The sequence below is a fragment of the Vespula vulgaris genome, chromosome 4 (assembly GCF_905475345.1).
Source record: "Vespula vulgaris chromosome 4, iyVesVulg1.1, whole genome shotgun sequence".
Lineage (NCBI taxonomy): Eukaryota > Metazoa > Arthropoda > Insecta > Hymenoptera > Vespidae > Vespula > Vespula vulgaris.
In genome coordinates, this window is record NC_066589.1 from 1,741,120 (window position 1) to 1,766,213 (window position 25,094).

Sequence of the window (25,094 nt, forward strand, 5' to 3'; positions counted from 1 at the left end):
ATTAAATTTTACGATATTTATAATATTATATAAGAAAAAGGAAAAAAAATTATACACGTATATATATTTTATATAAGCAAAAATTGTTCATAAAAGATAAATTTTCTAGAGGAATAATTTAGTTTTGATTAGATAATAGAGAAATAGACGATAAAACGGTGTGATCGAAAGAACGTTGTTAAAGAAAAAGAAAGTTTTCTGATGCACGATGAAATTTTATGCTCGAAACGTAACGGGTAATACGATGACGCATAAATCGTGCGTACGACCGATCGTAAGGCGATCGCGGGGCTATTTAATTAGGATACGAGCCTCGCGCGCTTGGGCCAAGAGGCCTCGTCGTCTATTCATAGTCGTACTAGAACTAGATTCGAGGGTGTCGCGACTTTGATCCGAAGCCCCGTTCCGAGTCGTATATAAGCGTACTTTATATCATCGTATTACGTTTTACTTAGAAAGGTTCCACTTCAAAATTTTTTTTTAATAAATTATCAATCAACGACGTACAAATCAATGATTACATCTACGTATCATGTAAATAAATAAATATATATATATATATATTGACGACTGATATTTTTATCTAAATTCATATCATATATGTACTGTACATGTGTGCATTTTCATATACCTATACGATATATACGTTCTTCTAATCTCTTTCTCTATCTATGTTTTAGTTATTTATTTATATATATATATATATATATATATATTTATTTATTTCTTTATTTTTACCGATGACTCGTAATTACATTCAAATAATTAATCAATTACATCGAAAAGAAAATTAAGAGAATCCCTTGACTCAACTGTGAAAGGAGAATGAACGAAATTTAAATCGAAACCATTTAGAAGATATATCATTCTATAAACAAAAAGAAAAACACGACATAAATCACGATATTAATTATATCCATTAGAAAAAAATTTTTATAATATGAACGGAGATTGTAAGCTTCGATGCAATTTCAAATGTATCTATGATGAACCGTACAATTTTTTATTGAAATGTAACGAAAATTGAGAAAAAGAAAAAACGTTTCGCTTTCTTGTTCTGTAACGATCGATCAAGAGAGTCAGACAAAACGTTTCAGTTCCGGTTACCGGTGAATGCGAATTTCGTATAGCCACGAAGGTCCACGATCATGGACGGGGACGGATGGACGAACAGATGGACATTGTATATGTATAAAGTGGGTCGTGGTCGAAAGAAGATCCAACGATATACGTGCTGGCTCGTTCTGCGAAGAGACGAATCTCTCTTTCTCTCTCTCTCTCCTTCTCCTTCTCTCTCTCTCTCTCTCTCTCTCTTTCTTTCTCTCTTTCTCTTTCTATCTCTGTCTCTCTCTTTCTCTCTTTCTATCCTAAACTTCTCGAATACTCTCGAGTAACGAGTCACCCTCGAAATAAGCTCGCAAACGATCAAACTGCATACAATAAACAAGAATCTTTTTGTTAATCGTTTTTGTTCTCATCGTTAATTTAATATATTATAATCGAATACAATTTAATATGCACGTAAGATAAATCTTATTCGATCTATTACGATTTCCTATTTTTTTGTTTTTTGTTTCTGACGAAAGCATTGATTTGGGGAGAGAAAATATATAAGGTAGTAGCAAAATTGTGTTTTACCATATCTGCTCTTCATATTATGTCTTATATTTTATATCGATTTAATATTTGAAATCTTTTAATGATAAATCAAACGACTGTAATTGCATTGAAATCAATCACGTCGAATAACTATTCAAGTATATTCAATTCATAACAAAAAAAAAAAAGGAGAGAAAGAAGAAAAGTTTTATCAGAAAAAGAAAAAAAAAAACGTACAAGAACTTTTCGACAGAGCTGATAAAAACGAAATAAATTTCATCGAATGATTAATATGGATTCGATCGAAACAATGAAGAAAAACTACAGAGATTTTCGCAGAGCCATCGAAGAAGTCGAAGAAGTAGAAGAAGTAGAAGAAGAGTAAGAACGTTGTGTCGCTTGGCAGCTAAATTTACGCGCGATCGCCTAGAAGCATTTCGGCCGATCGAGGGATGCCATTCAAGTATTTTCAATTAAGTCAAGCCCCGTGGCAGGAGAACGCGGACTCGTCGGTGATGACGCGTTGAAAGACGTTACGGAAATAAATCGTGGCTTCCGTTGCTCCGTAGTGATACCATACCGTAAAGAAAATTAAAAGAATCCCTTGACCCAAGTGTGAAAGGAGAATGAGCGAAATCTAAATCGAAATGACAAAATTACGATTCCGTTTGAAACCATTCAGAAGATATATCATCGTCTAAACGAAAGAGAAAAAAGAAACCGCGATACGAATTACTTTACAAATGATATTCGACTTGAATAATAGATTTCATTCACCTAACGATCTACTTCCAATAAATTACGTGAATTAAAAGAAAATGACAAATATATAGAAAGGTCGCTCTGTCTTTTAGAATCGAATAAATGAAAAAGACAAACGCACAAACAAACAAACAAACAAATAAACAAATTATCTAATCGTCGTCAAGTCGCAAAAGATTATACTTTCATTTATTAAACAATCCCAAAATACCATTCGGTATATATCCTTTGCCAATTCTGTCGATTTATCGCGCGAGATACGTACTTCCCTCGTATTCCTCTCTGCAATAGAATTTATGAAATACCGAACGACGTAGAAAAACGAAACAAAAAAGAAGCAAAAAAAAGGAATGGAAAAAGAAAGAGGGGAAAAAAGAGGAATGAAACGAAAGAAGGAGACGATAAAAGGAGGTGTCTTGACGAGGCGTCACGCGCACAGTTTCCATAATTTCTAATTAGTAAGCACTCGCCGGTAGCCAGGCTGCGCCTATATCGCCTTCACCTCGTCACCGTACTGTTGCCTGCCAAGTCGAAGGCAGAAAACTATTCGCTTCGATAGTCGGCGTGTATACGCGTAAGAAAGCATCCTGCCACACGATGTTAACTATATATGTCTGTGTGTATCTATATATGTATATACAGACACACACACACACACACACACATACGTATACAAGTATGTACGTATGAATGTAACTACATGTAATAGTATGCGTAAGTACCCACGGGTGAACGCGACGGTAGACCATGTTCGAACAGTGTGCCACTTTCACTGGCTCGTATTTAGGTCATCGCATCCACTTTGGTGGTTCCATGACTCCCCCATTTCGTTTTTCCCACGATTTTCCATAAGGGTAGAAAAGGATCATCCTTGGGGAAAGAAAAAAAAACCCCCCGATCAAAGTATAATCTTTGTTTGGTGTCGTCTCGAGCGTAAGTGCGACACACGGATGGACGAGTTCGTAGTCTTTGAAAATCAAGCAAAAAGTAAACCGGACTTGCATAGGAAGAAACCTTATCGAATATGTATACTCTTATCTTTTGTTTATCGTTACAAAACGTTCGCACGATTCCAATCGTATGACTTCGAGATTCTTCGAACGTTTTACTTTCGTCGAACGTTCTCACGAACGTTACCTATACATATATTTAAGTTACACGCGATGTATAATCGGCTTAAACTCTCTGTTTCCTTCTGTAATAAATTTTGATATATCGTTTATCTTAAATCATCGATCTTTCGATTTTATTACTCTCCAAGTTTCCATAACGATCCGATCATTTTCATTTACCACGCATCGTCTTAGAATTAGTACAATAAATTCACTTTCTTTCTTTCTTTCTCTATGTCTCTTTCTCATCTCGTTTCATTTATACTTCGGAAAGAGACAAAGTCTCGCGACGACAACGTGAGAAGATCGAACGATCGAAACTAATAGCACGACCAAACCAAGAGACTATTACTATCGTCGAACTGAAAGCCAGCCAAACTTTGAATACTCTTCGAAACGTAATCGAAGCTAGCCAAGCAAAAGCAATGGTAGCAACAACAGTAGCAGTGTTTTCGCGGCGCAAGATCAAGAGCAGCTTTTGCTTCTTCTATCGCGTTACGTTGTGACCAATTGTCTAAGATATATACAAGAAGAATTTACAAAAATTCTTTATATCTGTTCTTAAGTAGAAAGAATGAGAAAAAGAGAGAGGAGTGTCAAGAAATAGAAAGAGAGACAGACGAAGAAAGAAAAAGAGAAAGAAAGAGAGAGACAGAGACAGAGACAGAGAGAGACAACACTAGTCGTCTCTCTCTCTCTCTCTCTCTCTCTCTCTCTCTCTCTTTTCTTCTTTTTCTTTTTCTACGTCGGTGGTGCAGGCACGGATTGTGCTTCTCTCCCATTTACCCAGTTCCCCTCGCGCTCGCGCGCGCACGAACGTACGGGTTATGTAACCAAGTGAAAGTGGCACAAGTACCGAGCTCACGACGCGCGAACGGCGGCTACGTCGGAACGAACAACCACCGCGTCCGCGACGTCCCTGCGACGCCCCTGCCAGACAACGATGCGACTATACTACGAGCAAAGCAACCAGAAAAAAAAGAAAGAAAAAAAAAAGAATCGATCTAATCAAATTTCTTTCTGATTTGTCAGTTTACAAATGGACAAGAACAATTTTTCTTTCTTTTTTTTCTTTCTTTCTTTCTTTCTTTCGTTGTCTCATCGATACTCGCGAAATTGTTATTAGTCGAATAAAAAGTAGGTTTCCTCTTGTGAAATTATATCGCAAGGTTTAATTTCGTGACTTTAATGTTGCCTTACGTCCACCGCTCTTGCATATTTTTTATGTTGAATATTAATAAACTTAACAAGAGGTAAAAGATCGAATTGAATATCAAAGGATTAAAGAGATCGAAGAAAGTATTCGATGGATGATCTTTTATCTTTTTAAAAGACTCGATACGAAAGTAGATACTCTAATTAAAATAACGCGAAGGATTAGAGATTAGAAAGAACGAAACCATCAAACGTTCCAGTTTCGTTCGTTCGTTCGTTCGTTCGTTCGCGATGTTAAAAGAATTCGTTTCGGAACAACTTTGAGGAAAACAAGACGAACGGAAAATAAAGTGCAACGAGGTTTTCTGCATTTTCGCATTCCTCGAGATAGAAAAACATTTCGTGGCCATGCTCGTAGTCGAACTTCCAGTGTAAACAGACGATTACGTAATACGTATCCCAGCTAGTCTGACTCGATCCGTTATCGAGGTTGGATATGTCGTTGATCGCTTAGCTACCAAGTTTCTGGCTTCTCGATAGAGCGAAAGGAATTTGCTGGTTTCGTCGCGAGAACGTGAGATAAAAAAAGAAAAAGAAAAAAGAGAGAGAGAGAAAAAAAAGGAAAAGAAAATAAAAAAAAGAACGATATTACGCGAAATGATACCTACGTCGTTTATATTAAAGTTCAACACGAACTTACGATATCGATCTCAAACGATTTATTATATATAAAAGAAGCGATCATTGTTGAGAAAAATTTGTCAAATTTACGATAGAAAGAGAAATAAATTATAATAACGAAAGTGTTTAATCATTCTCACGGATATGTAGATAATTACAAATTACGTGCACCGCGCATTGGATGAGAACGAAAGCGTCCTTTGCTTTCGCTCGTAGATACCGACATAATAGCAAATATATACGCATGTACATATATATATGTATATATATACATATATTTACGTGCGTATGCGTACGTATATGCGTATAAATCTACGTAGTATACACAAGTATGAGATTTCAGAAGTAGTACCGACAAAATTTACTGTAATCGCAAGGGTAACGGTAGAACCGGTTACGATAGCGGTGCTGTAATAATGACAGGCGAAGCGTATGCACATGCGGTAGTAAAGGTCGTTCGTGCTCGATAAGGACGTCTTGAGAACGGAGATCCGATATACCGTCGACGTAATTCGCTTCACGTACGATCTTGATAATTTCTCGATAACGCGATCTTCGATCGAGGAAGGACGTTTTCTTTTCTAATCACGATTTCGATCGACCGATTGATCGATCGATCGATCGATCGATGAATTTTTCTAAAGATTGACAAATGAAACATTACGTTGATTGTACGAAGCTATCTTATTTTATAATAAAAAAAAAAGAAAATGTGATTGTAATTAAAAAAAAATATTGTAAATCGATAAACGTTAAAAAGATTGAAAAGTAAAATATATGAAAGCGAGGATCTTATGGAATCTATGCTATAGAACGGATCTTTAAAATTTTTGTGAAAATCGAAAAGAATATTCGCGATTTAGAATATTTCGAGATAACAATCTGATCGAAATAAAAAAAAGATATGTTAAACATTTAGTTGTCGTTATCGTACAAGATTTTTTTATGGCAACTTAATATCCCTATCTGTATTAATTCCTATAAGGTATTCTGTCGGGTCCGAGTTGTTCCATATGATCAATAATTATGTCCGCGTGATCCGGATTTGAATCTGATCTAATATTTAAAAAAAACAAATTCGATGTAAAATGACAGACTGTCCGTAGTAAGACTCGTCTTATTGAATATTCCTTTTCCTTTCTTTTCATTTCATTGTAATTTGCATTAATCGATAATTTGCATTAGGATCAACGTTCCCATAAATACATCAAAAATCTTGAAAAACAATAAAAGAAAATGGTATTTCCGTAAAGAAAATGATGATAATTCAATCGACAAGCTCGTATACGCGATCTATAGAAGTATGTCAAACATGTTAAAAGTAATGAACTAAATAAAACATTATTCGATTCTTTGAAAGAAAAAAGATCACCTTCTGATAAATCAATCATGACGAATATTACGTGATTTAAAGAAAAAATAAAAAGAGCTACGAGAAAGGAGGGAAGGAAAAACTCGATTGAAAATTTGTAGAGAACGAAGAACAAAGAAATAGAACGGACGTTTAAGAAACGTCTTCGTCGTGAGATAGGCTAGCCAGGCAAGACAGTGATCGTCGAAGCACGAATTATCGGCATCGAGAGATTGGCAGAACTATCTATCTATCCATTCCGATCTTTGATTCTCTTTCCAGCTAAAGGGGAGGGGCCCCGGCATTGCAAACGACCCGTATGCACCCTGTTTACAGAAGGATTACAACGTTCTAAAGGCAACAACGTCCGTCGTGCTTAGAGACACTTCGGCCTACGAACTCGGTTTCAACCGGTTATATAACGACTTAATTACTCTGCCCCATTTTCACGAGGTATTGTCTCGATGGGGCACTTACTTTCGAACCTCGCGCGTCGAACCGAGCCGTGCACAGCGGCTTAGGAGTTTAGAAGTGGTTACGGTTATACACGCCGGAGACTAACCGCAGTCGAGGTACCACTTGCGCAACTAGCCTCCTTCACTTTTCTTCTTCTTCTTCTTCTTTTTCTTCTTTTACTACTATTTTTTAGTCTTCTTCGTCTGCTTCTTCATCATCTTCTTCTTCGTCTTCTTCCTCTTCTTCCTTCTTCCTTCTCACCTTTCGAGACATTTCTTTCGATAGTTCTTAAGATAACAGTTACAATAATGAAACAGTACTTACAATGATACTCAATAGTATACCCAGAGTCAATAAAGAACTAGAAATGTTTGTTCGAAGGAAAGCTTAAGTCTCTTAAATTCGTCTCATCATGATTCAGAATTTCTTTAGTATGAATGTATTAGAATGAAATCTATTCTTTCGAAATCTTATCGAATCGTTTCTAAGTAGACTTTTTATTCGCATGAATATATATATATATATATATATATATATTATGTGTGTCAAGATATCTAAAGGATTCGAGAAAGAAAGTCATCCAGTCGTTTTTATCGTTTCTATTGACGATTGGCAGACTAAAACGATTAATAACAATAATGCAATATCTGCAACAATATTCAATAGCATAGTCAGAGTCAATAAAGAAGTGGTAATGTTTGTTCGAAGGAAAGCTTAGGTCTCTTTGATTCGACTCATCGGATTCGTATAGGATTTCTTTACTTTCAAACTGTTAGACACGAATCTGTTATTTCGAAATTTGATGGAAAGCTTAAGTTTCCTAGATTTTACTCTTCTATGCAAGGTTCATCATAGTTCATGGTTCATTCGTATATTTTACTTTTCATTTGTTCCTTCTCTAAAGTATTACAAACAAATCTTCTTCAAGTAGTATTTCGAAATTTAATCGGATCGTTTCCAAGTGAACTCCTTATTCTATTCGCACGAATATAAATTACGTTTGTCAAGATATCTAAAGGATCCGAGGAAAAAGAAAATCATGCGATTTGTTTTTCTTCTGATAATTGACAGATCGAAACAATTGCAATAATGAATCAGTATCTACAAGAATATCTAATATTGGAATCAAACATGAAGTAAAAATGTTCTTTAAACTGTATCGAAATAAAAGATTAAATTTCGAAGATTCTACGGATTACATAAGTACCATCATAGTTCATAGTTCATTCAAATTCTTTTATTTTTCATTCGTCCCTTCTCCAAAGTATTGCAAGCAAATCTTCCTCAAGTAGTATTTCGAAATTTAATCGGATCGTTTCCAACTAGACTCCTTATTCTATTCGCATGAATATAAATTACGTGTGTCAAGATATCTAAAGGATCCGAGGAAAAAAATTATTCTACTTATTTTTCCTATGACGATTGACAGTTCAAAGAATTATTATACAATGCAACAATATCTACAACGATGTCCTAGAATCAAACAAGAAATGAAAATATTTTTTTAAATTGTATTTTCTTTTTTTATTTGCAAAAAGAAGCTTAGATTTTGCTAAGATATTTAATTCTATTGAAGAAAAATATTTTGCGATCTGTTTGCTTCTACGACGATCGGTAGACTAAATATTCTTAGGATTTGAAGAGTGCAACAGGATACGATCGTGGTCGGCCATTTATAAATAGAGAAATTCGTCATATCCTCCAAAAGATAGGATATGTCTCAGTCTCCGCGTTGTCTCCAAGAAATCTGTGGCTAGTCTTACGAAGCGTGGGTGCATTAAGCGTACTGAACCAGACTGAATCACGTTTACACCACGAACTGGAAATTTTCTTTTACCGGAAACCTTTACACCGCGATATCCTCCTTATTTATTCATACTAAACGTAACCATTGCTGTTTGTTACTGTGATTAGTATATGTTTATACGATTAACTACTATAGCATGAGCTAAAATTGAATTACACTGGTCAATTTTATACGTCAATTGTATGTATTTTTTAAAATAATTTCGTTTGACGTCTGACTTTATTTTTTTACCAAACTTTGAAAAAGATATGTAATTATCTTTGTAACGTTTAAAAGAAAGTAATGAAAACAATTAAGCGTTATCAACGTAATTCTTTTATCAAATTTAATGAAAAACTGAAACACCTGCATAACGTTACATTGCAGGTTAAAAGTTACATTAAATTTACTAATAAGCTGAATGAAAAAAAAAAAAAAGAAGAAAGAAAAGAAAAGATAGCATATTAAAACGAATAAATGTTTTATGCATAAATAACAAAAAATCACAAAATTAATGAATATCGTACCAACAACGATACCGTGTTCAATCGATCCTAACAAATGATATTAACAAGCCGGTTCAAATTGACCGAAGAAAAGAAGGAAAAAAAAGGAGAAAGAAAGAGAAAAAAAATTCCTTAATTTGTACAAACAACAAAATAATTTTTCGTGTAATTTATAAGAAGAAATAAATCAAATCAACGTTCAATCACGACAATCAAGTAAGTCTTTAACAAGGAAGATATCACGTGTGTTGAAAGCGAACAGGCAAAACGAGTAAGAGAGACGTACAATGAGATCGGAAAGTATCGGCTTCTCCTCGCTCAAGGACGAACGATCGGATCCTTATTTTTAATTTCTACCGAGCGGCATTTCAAGGCATCGAAAAGGGGAAGGGGAGGTGTAAGGGTGGGGTTGGGTTAGGACGAGGGGAGGGTAGGGAGGAGAGGGATTTTACGATCGCTCGCGAAAGCACCTGGGGATTTATACTCGTTTCTTTGATTACCAGCTACTCGCAGAGGGATAATATTTAATCGAGTTGTGCACTTCGGTATAATTAAGACGAATATATAGAACAGGATTGGTTATAGGTACCGGTTAAATCTCTAGAACGTACACGGTTCGCCAATAAACGTAATTGCAGAATTATTCGAGCTACTATCTACCTTCTACCCTGGCCCCTATATCTCAACCCCTACCTTTTAACGAGAATTCCATTAGTGATCGATCGATCGATCGATCGATCGATCGATCGGTCGATCGGTTGTTTGGTTGGTTGGTCGATTGGTCGAGTCAGTCTAAACGAAAACGAAGCTGAAGTTTTACCGTTACGCTGACGCACCATGATCGTCGAAAAAGATCGCTTTGTGACTACTCCGCAGCTTCGTATCCAGTTTCTTAACCACTTTCTCACATGCGTTAACTTCAGATAAATGTCTTTACTTCTGGGTTGCACTCGATCGTTTATATATGTATATATATGTATGTAAGTATGCATACATGTATGTATGTATCAGGTCCTATCGAGAAATGACCACGTTATGAATTATTTGAACATAGAAAAGAGGTCGACACTGTAACATACTCGTTTTCTTCTTTCTCTTTTTTTTCTCTCTTTCGATACGCGTATGCGTGTGTGTGTGTATGTGTGTATATCTTTTTCTCTTTCGTTTATAACGCATTCCAGTTTCACGCTTTAGTTAATTGCAATCAACATAAACGTATATTTAAATCTAATCTGATCTATATGCGTCATATACGTAAGTAAGTACGTAAGCTTGAAAAAAGAAAAAGAAAGAGAAAAGAAAATATCGAAGTAAATGTTGCCACGCATGGATGTACATAATAAACTTGATTTGTCTAACTCACATCAAAATTGATTTAAAAGGTAAAAATACAATTACATTATTCAATCGAGACGTGTTCTTTCTCATTCTCATCATTGATCGTGAAAAAGAAATAGAAAGTTAGGATGAGTCTTTACCTTCGGTGTGAACCGAATGATCGAGATTAAATTAACTCCTTTCATTTGATTCGATTATCTTTATATACCGTTCTAAGTTCATTCTTTGGCGTAATTCATTCTAAAAACATTTATTCAAAATGCTTTCCCTTTCTCAGAATCTTTTTATTTTTATACTATGAAAGCGAATCAATATATTTTTTCTATTTTTTTTTATTTTGTACATCGATCTAATAATTTTCACAAAATACATGTAACGATAAATAAAAAAAATAATCAAATATATGTATATATATATAATTTAAGATCCAATATTAATACTAATCAATTTGCAAGTTAATCTCTTTTAATCCTCTATAATCCAATTTTTTGTCTTGCCTAGTAAAAAGTTACGTAATACGAAACCTATACGTAATATAACTGTATTATACTAAGTATCATTTTTACTTATAATAAATATTAACCTTTCGAGTATAAACTAACAATTAATCTCTTAAGAATAGAGAAAAAAAAATATATATATATAAGTACAAATATAAGTGACTTTAAAATACATGACGTTGCAAAAAAAAAAAAAAAAACACGTATGAAAAATGTTCACACAATAACAACAATGAAAATATGTACAAACGTACGAATTAAAAAGGTGCGCTATTCAACGACGAATAAAATTATTACTAAACCGATATTACAAACGGAACGATAAAACTATGAAAAAAGTGGCGATATCATCGTCAAATTAAAACCGTGATCGATAATTTCAAAAACCGCACGATATAAAAAGAAAGAAAGAAAGAAAGAAAGAAAGAAAGAAAGAAAAAAGAAGAAACGAAAATAGATAATCTAATCGACTTAAGAAAATAGATATACGTGAGAAGAATCTTATCGTATAAAAAGGAATGCGAAGGTGAGGGTAAGGTGAGTGGCAAGTAAGATCGTAAACGAAAATCGATCGTCGTTGTTGTCGGTAGCGATGGATCGATCGATCGATCGATCGAACGATCGAACGAATCGCGAGTAAATATATCCAAGCGTATCTACTGTGTCCAGTAGTATTGGACTACGATGACTAAGCAAACAAGACTCGATGGCTAACTTCTACGGAGATTCGAAACTAGTCGTGTAGCGAACGGCAAGAGAAGCGAGCGATCCAGCTAAAGTAGACTGTTATTTAACGATTTTAGAGAAACGTTCGCGGCATTATACAATCGGCCTAGATCCCGAGTCACGGAGCGTCACGGATCGTGAACCGCTGCCAAGCCAGTCACAGTGATTGCCTTCACCGCTCCTGAGAGAGCAGATATCTACTACTATTCGCTTCTCGTTTCGCTTCTTGCTCAGGACGATCTACGAGAACGTTGACACGCACGCCCGATCTTTACCTTCTTCTAATTTTCTTCGTTCTTTTTTCTTTTTTCTTTTTTTCTTTCTTTTTTTTTTTTTTTAATTTTAGTCAAGAAAACTTATCGGACATCTGAACGAGTTTCTATCGTTATTTCTTTTCCAAAGCTAATTTTCAATATTATGTATTATATATATTAAGATATTTGATCTTAATCTTGAAAAAGTGCATATCGCTAATTTTTAAATATTCCGATATTAATCAGTTAACAAGGAAATAACATCGATCGACGATATGTATCGATCTTCTTTTCTGATTACAAATGAAATGATATAAATAAGGATAGACAGTTTGGGATTGCAATTAATGAATCATAAAGAAAATATATATATATATAGATGTATCTAAAAGGTACGATATTATCTTAATTAGAGTTTTGATTGTCATCTTATCACGAGAGAAATTAGACTCTCATATTAGTCTTCTCTCAATCAACGGATTAACAATTCGGTTTTTGATTCACGACTACGTTATATGAACTATTCTTCTTACGAGGAAAAAAAAACAAAGAAAAACAAAGCAAAACAAAATATTTAAAATAGTCGTAACGTTCCTTTTTCTTTTTCTTTTCCTCTCATTAAATCTTCAAAAACTTATCTATAAACGAGTTAACTTGTACGTCGTGAGAAACTCGACTTCCTTCAAAGATTTTAATGTTCTCTTTCGATGCAAAAGGAGAAAAGATTTATTAGGAGACACGTCGTTACAGATTATTAACTTCTCGACTTTTTCTCAACGCCTTTTTCTTTTCTTTTTTTTTTCTCTCGTCCCACGTATATCGCGTCTAACGGAAACGGCTACGACATACTTGATCTCACGACCGAAATGTAAGACCGGACCGGGCGAAAGAGTCAAGGAGACGGTGAAAAGTATTTGGAAAGTGACACGGCGGGCCACATCCGGCCCTTAAATTCTTCAAAAATGTGACGTGGTATCTCAAGCGACCTAGAAAGATCACGACAGTCGCCGAGATTAGGTGATCCGAGCAAAATTTACATCGATTCCTTACCCATCGTTGTTTCTTTTCGTTTTCGTGTTCTTTTATTTTTCCTATAAAAAAATATATATACATATATTTATATATAGGTGATTTTCAATTTATCTTTAACATATGTTCCTAAGTTTTTCATTACTCTTGCAATAAAATAAAAGTATCGCCTGATAAATAGTTTTTTTATTATATTTATACTTGCGTATATATATATATATCTTCATTTATTTATTTATTATCATTTTATTATAAATGATAATATTATTCAATACTATATATCAATATTGTCGGAATTATCAAATTTTATTATACATAATTTAATTTAATTATAAATAGATATCGAAGATATAAATTATTATTACAGATAATAATAAAACGATAATGCACGTACCTATGTTATTTATTTAAATACTGCGATTAAAGAACGACGAGAGAAAAAAATTTATCATCTGTTATATAATTAATCTGTGATAAAGGAGAAAAGGATAAAAAAAAAAAAAAAGAAAAAAAAAGAAAGAAAGAAAGAAAGAAAGAAAGAGAAAGAAAAAAAAAGAAGAAAGAAAAGAAAATCACTTATATTATTCATGAAAAGGAATTAATAAAGAAAAGAAAAAAAGAACAAGAAGAACAACAAAAAAGATCGTAAATGCGATATTAAGACGTGATTGATTGATTAATTCTTCCTTACGTACGAAAATGCAAAAATAAGCAGAAACTTTCCCCTTCCAATTGCAACGTATTTGGGAAATTCCATAACTAACTGATTATAGCGAGCAGTTCTTCGAAGAACGCGATTCCGTCGAACCACGTCGACGACGAAAACGACGACGAAAACGACGACGACCCATTTACCTGAAATTTCTAGCTTTCCTCTCGCCCCTCGAACTACTCATGTAATCGACAGGAGACAGTTATTATGTAACACTAATGACGGCGAAAACGAGGAGCGGAAAGTGCGGAGCAAATACGTCGACTTTGGCGATAACAACAACGACGACGACGACGACGACGAAAACGTCGACGTCGAAGACGAAGACGAAGACGAAGATGACGAAGACGAAGTCGAAGACGAAGATGACGACGTCGACGTTGACGAAAATGACGAAAACGTCGACGAAGACGAAGAAGACGACGATCGCGTTTTACTTGCACTCGGTAGACCCGGTGACACACTTTACTAGCTCTCTCGACGAAGCTCACACACAGAGCAGGGAAAGTGACAACAGCGTGCAAAGTCTGCACGATCGTAACCAAGTTACGTCGCCGATGATGCGCGCAAACTCTCTAAGGCCACGACAACGACGACGACATTCCGCGAGAACGTAGATGCGCGTTTCACCGAGAGAAAAAACTCATCGAAATGATAGTTACACATGTTTAATGACAACTATAATAAATATATTACTTATTATTATCTCATAAATATTTTATTTCGACGAAGGAAAGAAACGAAATGGATAGATTTATTTCATTTACTTGAGATCTATTTTCTTTTTCTTTTCTTTTCTTTTCTTTTCTAAGACGTCTACTTTGTCGAAATATTTTGATAAAAGTGTATATTCCTCGCGTAACCTTACGACTTTGTTCGTTCGTTTTCTTCTTTCTAGAAAGAGTTGACACTTCATCAGCGACTTTTAAACGATCTTTTTATCTATCTGAAAAGTGTTAAAAGTAATTCGAAGAGATCGATCATTCCTTTACGCATTCTGTTCATATATATGTATATAAATATGTACATATGTAACTACGATGTCGACACTTATGCTTTACGATAGACGAAACATTATCGATGGAATTACAACTCGATGAACGAAACGGCCAACCCAATACTTAACTTAATTTAATAATATTTTGCAAATTATACTTTAAAGGTACGCTTAGGTTTTTCCATATACGACGGAACATACTTTATATACTCGAGGATAATTCTTGAGGATGTCGGACATTTTCCTCGTCGAATAAAATACGTATATACATACATACATAAATACACACACGCATATATATCGTAATATTATTTCTTTTTTTTTTCCTCTTTCTGATTATCTTTGAATGTACTTGAGTGGATGCATGTCAGTGGGTCTCTCGAGCGTTACATCAGCCCAACAAGAAGAGGATTTGCTTCCGCAGACGATTACTTTTCCTTCTGAGAATCGTCTCGCTTTCGAGTCCCCGAATCCGAAAGTCCTGATCGAAACTTTCTGTCTAGACGTTGACGAATTTCACTTTTCCTTTTCAGCTTTATTGCGAATTGTTATAAATCTCTGACAATGAGATAGACGTATAGATAAAAAGAGAGAGAAAGAAAGAGAAAGAATTATTATCAAGATTTTTGTCATATTATCGTCGTTGTCGTCGTCGTCGTCGTCGTCTTTGTCGTCGTTTAATTTTAATTAATTAAAATTAAATGACGACGACGTTAATTGATCCTATCAAAGATCACATCACAAGGAAACATTGACGAACCTCTTGCTTTCGTTACGCGTATCCGAGTACAATTAACGCGAATATACATAACGCCTAGCCACGATGAGTTTCACTTTCCTTCTCGTTGGCTCGCTTCCGTCGGTTATTTTTGTACCTCGCGTACCACGTGAGAGCTCGACGACGGCATAGCGACGTATCGCCATCTTTGCGGAGAAAGTCCAAAAATTCGAGGGCCGAAGATAAACGATGAGAACGGTGCCAGGAAACATCCTTTATCTTGTCCTTAACCCTCTTCGACGAGTACTAAGAATTTGAAACTCTTGCTTCGTAATCGATATAATTTCTATTCGAGAAAGAAAGAAGAAAAAATGAAGAAATCGAATTGACTTAGGAGACGAGTGATTGATCTATCAAAGGAATGATCTTAGTTTATCGAATTGAAATAACAAATATATAATCAATTTTATACGTTTCTGTATCGTGAAATATTAATAATTATAATTATATATACTGTATCGTTATAATATAAAATAGTAGATATATTTAAACTATATAAAACTATATTATGGTAAATTTACATAATATATGTATATATATATATATATATATATATATATATATATAAAACCAAATATATGTTACTGTACATAGATATAAGTAATAGTTACAGTAACATCACGTTACCTTATAGATATTGTCTTCTTTCTTTTTCTTTCCTTTTTATAATCTACAAAAATGAAGACAGTTAAAGTACTTGTACACGAAACTAAAGTCACGAAACACGACATCGACAAAGTCGACCAAGTTGAAGGATCTCACGCTAATAAATACCAAGAAGACAATACCTTTAGAAAGACATATGTATACCTTCCTCAAAAGTCCATAATGACGATACGTTATCGATGATACAAAAGTAGCCGCAACGTGGGATGGTACGAATGAAAGAAACTTCAAATGACGGAAGCGACAGGTGGTCCCAACACCCGCGTAGTAACGAACGCCTCTTTTTGTTATGCGACATGATACTCACGACAAATTTTTCGTGAATAAGTAAACGAAAATCAGTTGATGCCGAGTCACGTTGGGTCAATGTATTCGTATAAAAATCTACTCGTAATTCCATTTCAATGATATTCAATTTATTTTTATTTGTTTCCTTCTTCCTTAATCGTTCTTCCAGCTAAATTTTTATTTCGATATCGATTAAATTCGAAGCTACGAAAATCGAAAGTTATACCCTAGTCTCGATTAAATCTGACAAAATCGATCGAGTTCGAAAACTCGACCTTTTCTTTCTTCGTTTACTTCTAGTTTTCTTCAATATCTCGGAACAAATAGAATACAGATAAAAAAAAAATTTATCGAGAAGGCAAACGCGATCGAGGACGCGTACGAACGTAGGACGTGCAGGTCGCGTCTTTCAAAAACGAAAGTCCAGGCTCTTCGCGTATTCCAAGCTCGTGTCGGACAGCGAGTTTCACCGAACATTCGCTACGTGAGCCATTAGTTAGTGTGGATGTCCCTGCCACGTCCAAAAATCAAAAGAAAGAAAGAAGGAGAGAGAAAGAGAGAAATAGAGAGAGAGAGAGAGAGAGAAAGAGAAAAGAAAGAGAAAGGGAGGAAGACGTTAGTGTACGAACGAATCGTTAGACCGAATCATCGATGGAACCATACCGATAAAATCGATGTCACAGAATCCAAATTGATTTCTCTCCATAATTCAGCGATTTCTTATAAATCTTTAATACAATGTATACGATAAAGATCTTTATTTGTAATTTTAATCGTCTGTAACGTAACCTAACTTCAAACTATATATCCACTCATATATCTTATTTAATTTCTTTCTTTTTTCTCTCTCTCTCTTTTGGTCACAAAATTAATAGTTAATTTTTTTTTTCGAATATATGTTATGCTAATTTTGAATATAATTATGTATAATTATCTGTAAGTACCTATAAGTTATAGAACATAAGTTCCACATTACATAATATTACTTTCAAATATAAAATAAAAGTGATTTATGAAGGGTTTAATACACTTTTTTTCAATCTTTTTTCTCTCACACGAGTTATATCATTTTATTTCATTTAAAACATAACCATGCCGATGAATCTAACCTTATCTCTAATAATTCCCGACGACATTTGAATAAAACTAGTAATAACGCCTAAAAGAAAATAAATACCAGGTGGATTAAACCTACGGCGTACGCGAAACATCGAAGGAAAGATTTCTAAAACATTTCTCGTTGATCTTTCTTCCAACCCTTTTATACTTCATCTATACGCCATTTATACGAACGAACGAACGAACGAACGAACGAACGAACGAACGAAGAAAAATATCTCTTTTCTATGCCGTTGCCGACGCGTTTTATCGCAAAATCGAAAAAAAAATGAAAAAATAGAAATGAAGAGAAGAAAAAGGAAAGTAAAGAAAAAAGAAAAGAAAGGGAAAAAAAATGAATTCGCGCTATCAAAACGAAAGAAAACTCGTTCTGATCGACGCCCACTCGGTAAATCTTAAGACGAGATTACGATGAAGGAAGAAACAGAGGGGGTGAGAAGGGAGAAGAAGGAAAGGCGAGGACAGCCATGAACGGCGCATTAGAAGAGGCTAGAATCCCTTAGAAAGCGGTACTACTCGTGGTAGAGAGACCGTACTACATCGAGAGACATATGTACGTACGTACGTACGTACGTACGTATATACTTATACATATATACACGTATACAAGTATATATGCTCTCGTCGTCGCTAATGTGTACGCGCGATCGTCGACGCTTAGACGAGCCCGAGCACAACCTCCCGATGGTCGCGGAGCGTGGAGTCGAGCGCTTGAAAAAGTGAAACTCGGCTCGCTGCGCGTGTAACCTAGAAACAACGAAGCGGTGCTCAACTCTGCGGGCACCCGTACGACCTCTCGACAACGAGAATCCATAAGCTTTTTATCAGAGAAATCGAGGAAGAACGATCGTTATACTTATTCGTTCCGTTCACGATGCAGGCGAAAAATGGAAATGACGGTGTAGATCCGAAATATATCAAAGAATGCCGGTAAACCGAGAGACTCGATCAAAATCTAACTCTACACGATTAATAACGACAACTTCACGTTGAAAATCTTCGATTTCTTCTACTCCTAGCACGTGATAAGTGATAAGTATTTAATTATATCCGGGATGAAATTATATCTTAAGATTTACTCGGTCTAGCTTCGATTAAATGGAGAATAAAAGAGAGAGAAAAAGAAATGAAATATATACATTCGTTTCTTCCGGGCGCAACAACGTCTTACAAATTTCTTTCTTGAGAACCACTTTCTAAGTTCGGTTGAGCTAAACGAGCATAATGCTCGAGGTACGTACCTCGAAGTACGTAGCTCAGGATAGGCACACGAACAGGACAGGATAGAGTACTTCTAGTCAGTGAAAGTAGCGAGTAGCACGGAGCTTGGTCGGCTTCGGCCGACTGCAGCGCCAAGGATCAAGGCCGGCCGCTTAGACTTAGACTTATGTTAGACTTAGACGACGACTACGGAACGCACGATAATAAGACAGCTCGCATTTTCTACACGATATCCTACTTTGCTACCATTCGATCGTGAGATCGCGAGATCGAAAACTTCGTGAGCTTCGATCTTCCTGAAAGTGATCTATAGACTTCATCTTAACACGATTACTGACGTCTGAAAGACGTCTCTCCTTACGTCATTCGAGATAAAAGATATTTTTAATTATCGAATCGAAAAAAAAGAAATAAGAGAAAAAAAGAAAAACTCGCCGATTTACGACAATCCTAATCATTTTATCACTGTTTTTCTTCTCTCGTTATCGGGATCACCGTTACTATGGTATTAAATGTATGTATCTATAAAGAGAAAGAATGATAGAAGAGATATCGATCTTTTTTATATATATTTAATACTCTCTCTATCCTTCTCTCTCTCTCTCTCTCTCTCTCTCTCTCTCTCTCGTATTCGATAGTTCGATGACAAAGTTTCCGACGATACGCGACTGTCTCAAGTTTCTCGATGCCAATACCGACTTCGAAATGATTAATGACGCCTGATTATGCAATTATTTGCTCTGGCCAACCAGTACGATCGTTATCATCAATCGATTTTACTTTTTAGAAACGTAACTCTCAGGAGAAGTATATATTAAAAAAGAAATAAAAAGTAAGAAAGAAAAAATACGAAGCACGATCTAATAAATTGTTCGACTTTTATTACATACGACAGACTTTTCGATTTTTAATAATTTTCTTTCAAAATCTTCTCTCTCTTCACGTTCTCTAAAATGACATCGAATCGAACGATTCATGTCGCAACTTTGTAAACCTCTTTGAATCAAACATAGTAAGTTGCAAAGAAGCAACTTTGAATATGTACGATAAAACGTTTTTCTAATTACTGGTCTTAAATAGCAAATGGATACAAAGTCGAAAGTAAACATAGAATATCTTATACAAGTGTCCGACTGTTTACCGTGATTACAAAATCAATTAACCCTCCATAACGCCATATAATTTCGATGTCATATGCTCGTATATCTTATTTAATCTTTTGACCATAAGATTATACGTTATTTCATATCATCAGAAATGCTAAATATAAATATAAATATATATATATATATTTATTTATTTATTTAATATGCTATAACTGTATTATAAATTTCAAATAACATCATTCTCTTCTAGAGACCAAATTAAAATCGTGAATTACAAATTAGAAAATTTAGATACAGAAGAGATAAAAAGATTCAATGGCGAAATATATTAGATAGATAAAACGATCGTAAAGATCGATACCTCTGCGACTCTTTTTGCCTAGTAATAAAAAGCAAGAAAAGAAGAAGAAAAAGAAAACCGAAAAGAAAAAAGAAATTTAAAAAAATTAAATAACGAAAAAAGAAAAAAAAGGAGAAAGAAAGAGAGAGAGAAAAAAATCAAACGTCTATCTCCGGTCGCCCTCGCGGCACACACCCATAGACGCCCACGTACCCACATCTCGAGAGATCTTGCGCATGTGTCAAAACGTGCTGCGTGAATAAACGCAGACAAATGCGTTCTCGTCCGGCGTGAGAATTTAGCGCACAATCGTACACGCACCACACCTCATTTTCCTACGCATTTTCCTTTTCCTCTCGAACAACGAAAGCTCGTTATACACACAGCATACACACACATATATATGTAATATATTGTATGTGTACGTCTATATAAGTAAATAGGTAAATATATGTATAACATATATAGCTCATTGAACAAACGCAGTCTTACGGATGCGATGCATACGCAGTATAATTATTATAATATTTCTTATTGCTATACGAAGTCATCTGGTCAGTTACATCGTATGCAAAAATTCGTAAGATTCTATCTAGAATTATGTAAAAAAAAAAAATAAATAACCTTCTCTATCAATGTTGTCCTATATACATGCTTTTATTCTTATATCTATATGTATATGTATGTAGGTAACTTACTCGGAAATATTCGAAAAAGAGATAAAGAAAATTGCAAATTTCTAAATATAATAAGGTCTATTATTTTACTACTTCCTTAATATATATACGTATTCATGAAAATATTGAACCTTTCAAATTTGAAATTATGATAGAAAATATAGATTTCGTCAAGTTCTTAAATGAAATATTCAAAACAAAAAAGTCGTTTAAAAAAGATCGTTCGAAAAAGTTCATTCCAGATTAACGATTCTTTTATGAAATCGGAAGGTCTTGAAAAAAGTATTCGAAAAATTTGCCTAGAATTAAAAAATGAACTATTCATATATTTGTATACTATTTATCTGCAGAAATGATTTTTAGAAAACTATTCTCGTCTAAAAGAATTGAGAAATAATTTAATCGATACATTTAATTCGATCTGTTGCAACATATAATCTAATGATACGATAAAATCTCCATCAATGATGAGAAACCAATCGAAAGTTTGGCGAACTCTCGTAATCGAACACTCGGAAGCTCTATTCCTTCGGACGTTTCCCGCGTCAAGTCCGAAGCAACATCAAGACCGCGTAATATCTTACGCAACGGAATTTCCTCCATGACACGCGAGTAGAGCTCGCTTGCTCGCGTGAGTTTACGTTCGAAACGGTAACGTTGCTCTCGGCGCGGCCCAAAGGTCACGATCAAGCGCGCTTTTTCTCTCGATGGAGTCACCAAGGTCAACATCTGTCGCAGCCTCACTTCAAGAAGACATCGACTCCTTAATACACAATTTATTGACCTTTCGACAATTTCAAATTTCAATGAGCAAGAAAATTGTCCTTGAAAAAAGTTTGTTACGTGGTCCTTTGTAAAGAAAAATCCTACAAGTACTAAACGTCGAATCGACGAATCGAAATACTTAGAAAAATTTAGCGATAAAAGATCCAATGTTGTACGAACTGTTGGCTAACGTTTGGCTCGAGGGTTAACGAACAGTGGAGAACGGAAAGCGAAGAAAGATATTCGAAACGAGTCGTATTCGCATGCGTGTACATTACAAAGTAAGAAGGTTAGGTTAGATTCGACAGCTGTTTCGCGGAACCCTGACCTTACATCTCCTTCGTACGACCTACGCGAAATTCAATTCAATTCTTTAAATAAGAGTAAGAGAGAAAGAGAGCAAATCAATTGTTGAAGGAGCTTACATATTACGTATATAAATAATTTTATCGAGATTTTCACCGTATTTTTATAGTAAATATATATCTATCAATACTGAATAACAAAGAGAACGTCGACATATATTTTATAATTATAATACGATCATTTGAATAGTTCAGAGAAAAGGAAAATGTTCTCGTCGTATTATCAATGGGGTTATTCCAATGCAAATTAAATAACACATATAATGACAAACTCGTAAGAAGTTTTATATTTATTACGGTGCACATGTTTATATTCGTATGCGATAGGAAGAAAAAAAAAATTGCGTGTACGAATACGAAGTAATAATGTACGGACCATTTGCAGATTATATTTAACTGTATAAAAATTATTTACAAGACATTATGTCATTAAAGTTATAACGTACAAGCAGGTGCTTCGAAATTGTAATCGTCGAAACAGCTGCGAATGAATTCGACGTATATACGTCGATCCAAGAAAATTTTGCGATAATTTCATTGATAATAAATAGAATGAATACATGTACGATCATCTTCATTAAATCTTCCTGATTAATGAAGAACGTGCATTTAAGATAAAGTTCGTAATGAAAATTATTAATGATGATTAATCATGATTAATAACGAAAGTAAATACAAGACAATAATATAAATCGCGATAAAGTTATGAAGTTATATCGTGATAACGTTGCACTATCGAACGAGCAAAGTACCAATAAAAATATGAATCAACAGGTGCTTCTCTCTCTTTCTCTCTTTCTTTCTCTCTTTTTTTTTCCTCGCTCTTTCATTCAGAAAAACACGGAATAAATAGAAAAGGAAACATTTTTTTAGCGGGAATTCACGAAGAGATAAATATATTTATGTGAAACGATTTTTTGAAATAGAACGAATTATCGACATTAATCACACGACATTCACGGTTGATCTGATTGATATATGTATGTACGATCTTTTTTAAGACGTAATATATGTTTTTTACTCCGTTTGAGTCGGATATTAATTTTTCTTTTTTTCTTTTTTGCAAAAACTGGCCTGCCAACACAATTTTTAAGATTACGATCTCTTTAGATTAATATCGTTCGTTGTTAACAGTTTCAATAATATTTCTCACAAGTAAACGAATTAAATAGTACTTTAATATCTTCGTGTTTTTATAAACATATAAAAAAAATATTTGTCGAATAAACTAGAATATATAGCCTATTAATAATTGCGTTACATGATTAAAATAAATCCCATGTAATGTTATACGTCCTATTATAATCGTTTATAATCGATTATCCAAAGATCCATAAAATAAGATTAGTATAAATTAATTAATCGCCTTTATAAAGCACTTTCCTTTGTCCATGTCGAAAGTTCATCGAGTTAATATTGGTTTATCTTCGCAATTAGAAAAAGTATAGGTATCGATAAAACGCTTAAATTTGCAACGTTCGAAACAACTCGCAAAACAGACTTTGTCGCAATGAAACCTTATTATAAATTGAAAAATTAAAATATTTACTTACATAAATCTTCGTAGATTCTTGCAGGAGTCCATCGGCTTCAGGGCTTCAGATGTAAAATGATGCTTAATAATAATACGATAATTCTAATATCATGATATACGATACATGATATGCGATTTTATTAACTCGGCCATAAAAGAAAATATAAATAAATCGATTGATTTTCATTTGCCGTATCTGTAATAACGTTAATTACGGCTAAAAATAAAGTAAGAACAAACACTGCTTCTAAAGGTCGCCTTATAGATAGCTATAAATAACTGGTTGGAACTGATTAACTAAGAATAAAATTCACGAAACTTAAAATAAAATAAATTACGCAGAGAAAATTTCTTGTTAAATATATCTAAAAAGAAAAAAAAAAGAAAAAGAAAACGACACAATTAATTTTAACAAACAAAAAGTCAACGAATTCGATTCAACGGAGAAGAAGTGATATTATGAAAAATTCAATATTTTCCAAACGTAGTCGTCTTCATATCGATCACCAGAATCTCACTATGGGGAAATTGCTATGTAGAGAAACCTAATACGTATATACACACATATATGTAGAATTACTATGAAAAATTAAAAATAAATGTACAAAATATTAATTAGCAGCACACAGTAAACTTTATAACTTCCACTGCAAAATGTACTTATATATATATATATATATATATATACGCTTTGTTATAATTAAATTATGATAAAATATTTAATTAATTACGATCAAATTAAATATATGAAAACGTAGTAAAACGACGAGGAGCTAAACGATAATGTTATCCGTAGGAAGTATCGTACAGGAATGAACAGGAATCGTTCGTGACTTTGAGCAAAGGTGAACCTTCGATCGCTTTGTTTAGGTTTTTGTATAATGACGACAAAATTTCTTGGAAGTTCGAACAAAACTGTTTTGTTTACATTAATAAATATTACTTACTACTATTATCCCTCTATATTAACCTTGAAGCTTTTCAAAAGAAACAGACTTACCTGGATTTATTATATATAACGCTACGAATGAAAAAAAGCTGTTACCATTGTACTCGATCTTTGGTTTTGCCGTTTCTTAGAATACGTGCGACGAAAGCTGTAAAATATTAAATAAATATTACATTGTTAGAAATATAGAATTAAATTATAATAATATTAAATTATATTATGGTGTATATATATATATATATACATACATATACATATATATATTTGTATGTATAATGTATACATGGTGTATTAATGTGTATATGATATATGTGCTTATGTA

The 25,094-nt window shown here is 34.1% G+C and overlaps 1 protein-coding gene across 4 annotated transcripts in view; it reads right to left on the bottom strand.

Moving 5' to 3' along the window:
- LOC127063192 (uncharacterized) overlaps window positions 1-25,094 on the bottom strand; it is a 164,617-nt gene that overhangs the window by 107,100 nt on the left and 32,423 nt on the right. For all 4 annotated transcript variants that reach the window (XM_050992603.1, XM_050992607.1, XM_050992605.1 and 1 more), the window contains one exon: window positions 23,843-24,920. The gene's annotated coding sequence lies outside the window, so the exon portion shown is untranslated. The remainder of the gene's footprint in view (window positions 1-23,842; window positions 24,921-25,094) is intronic.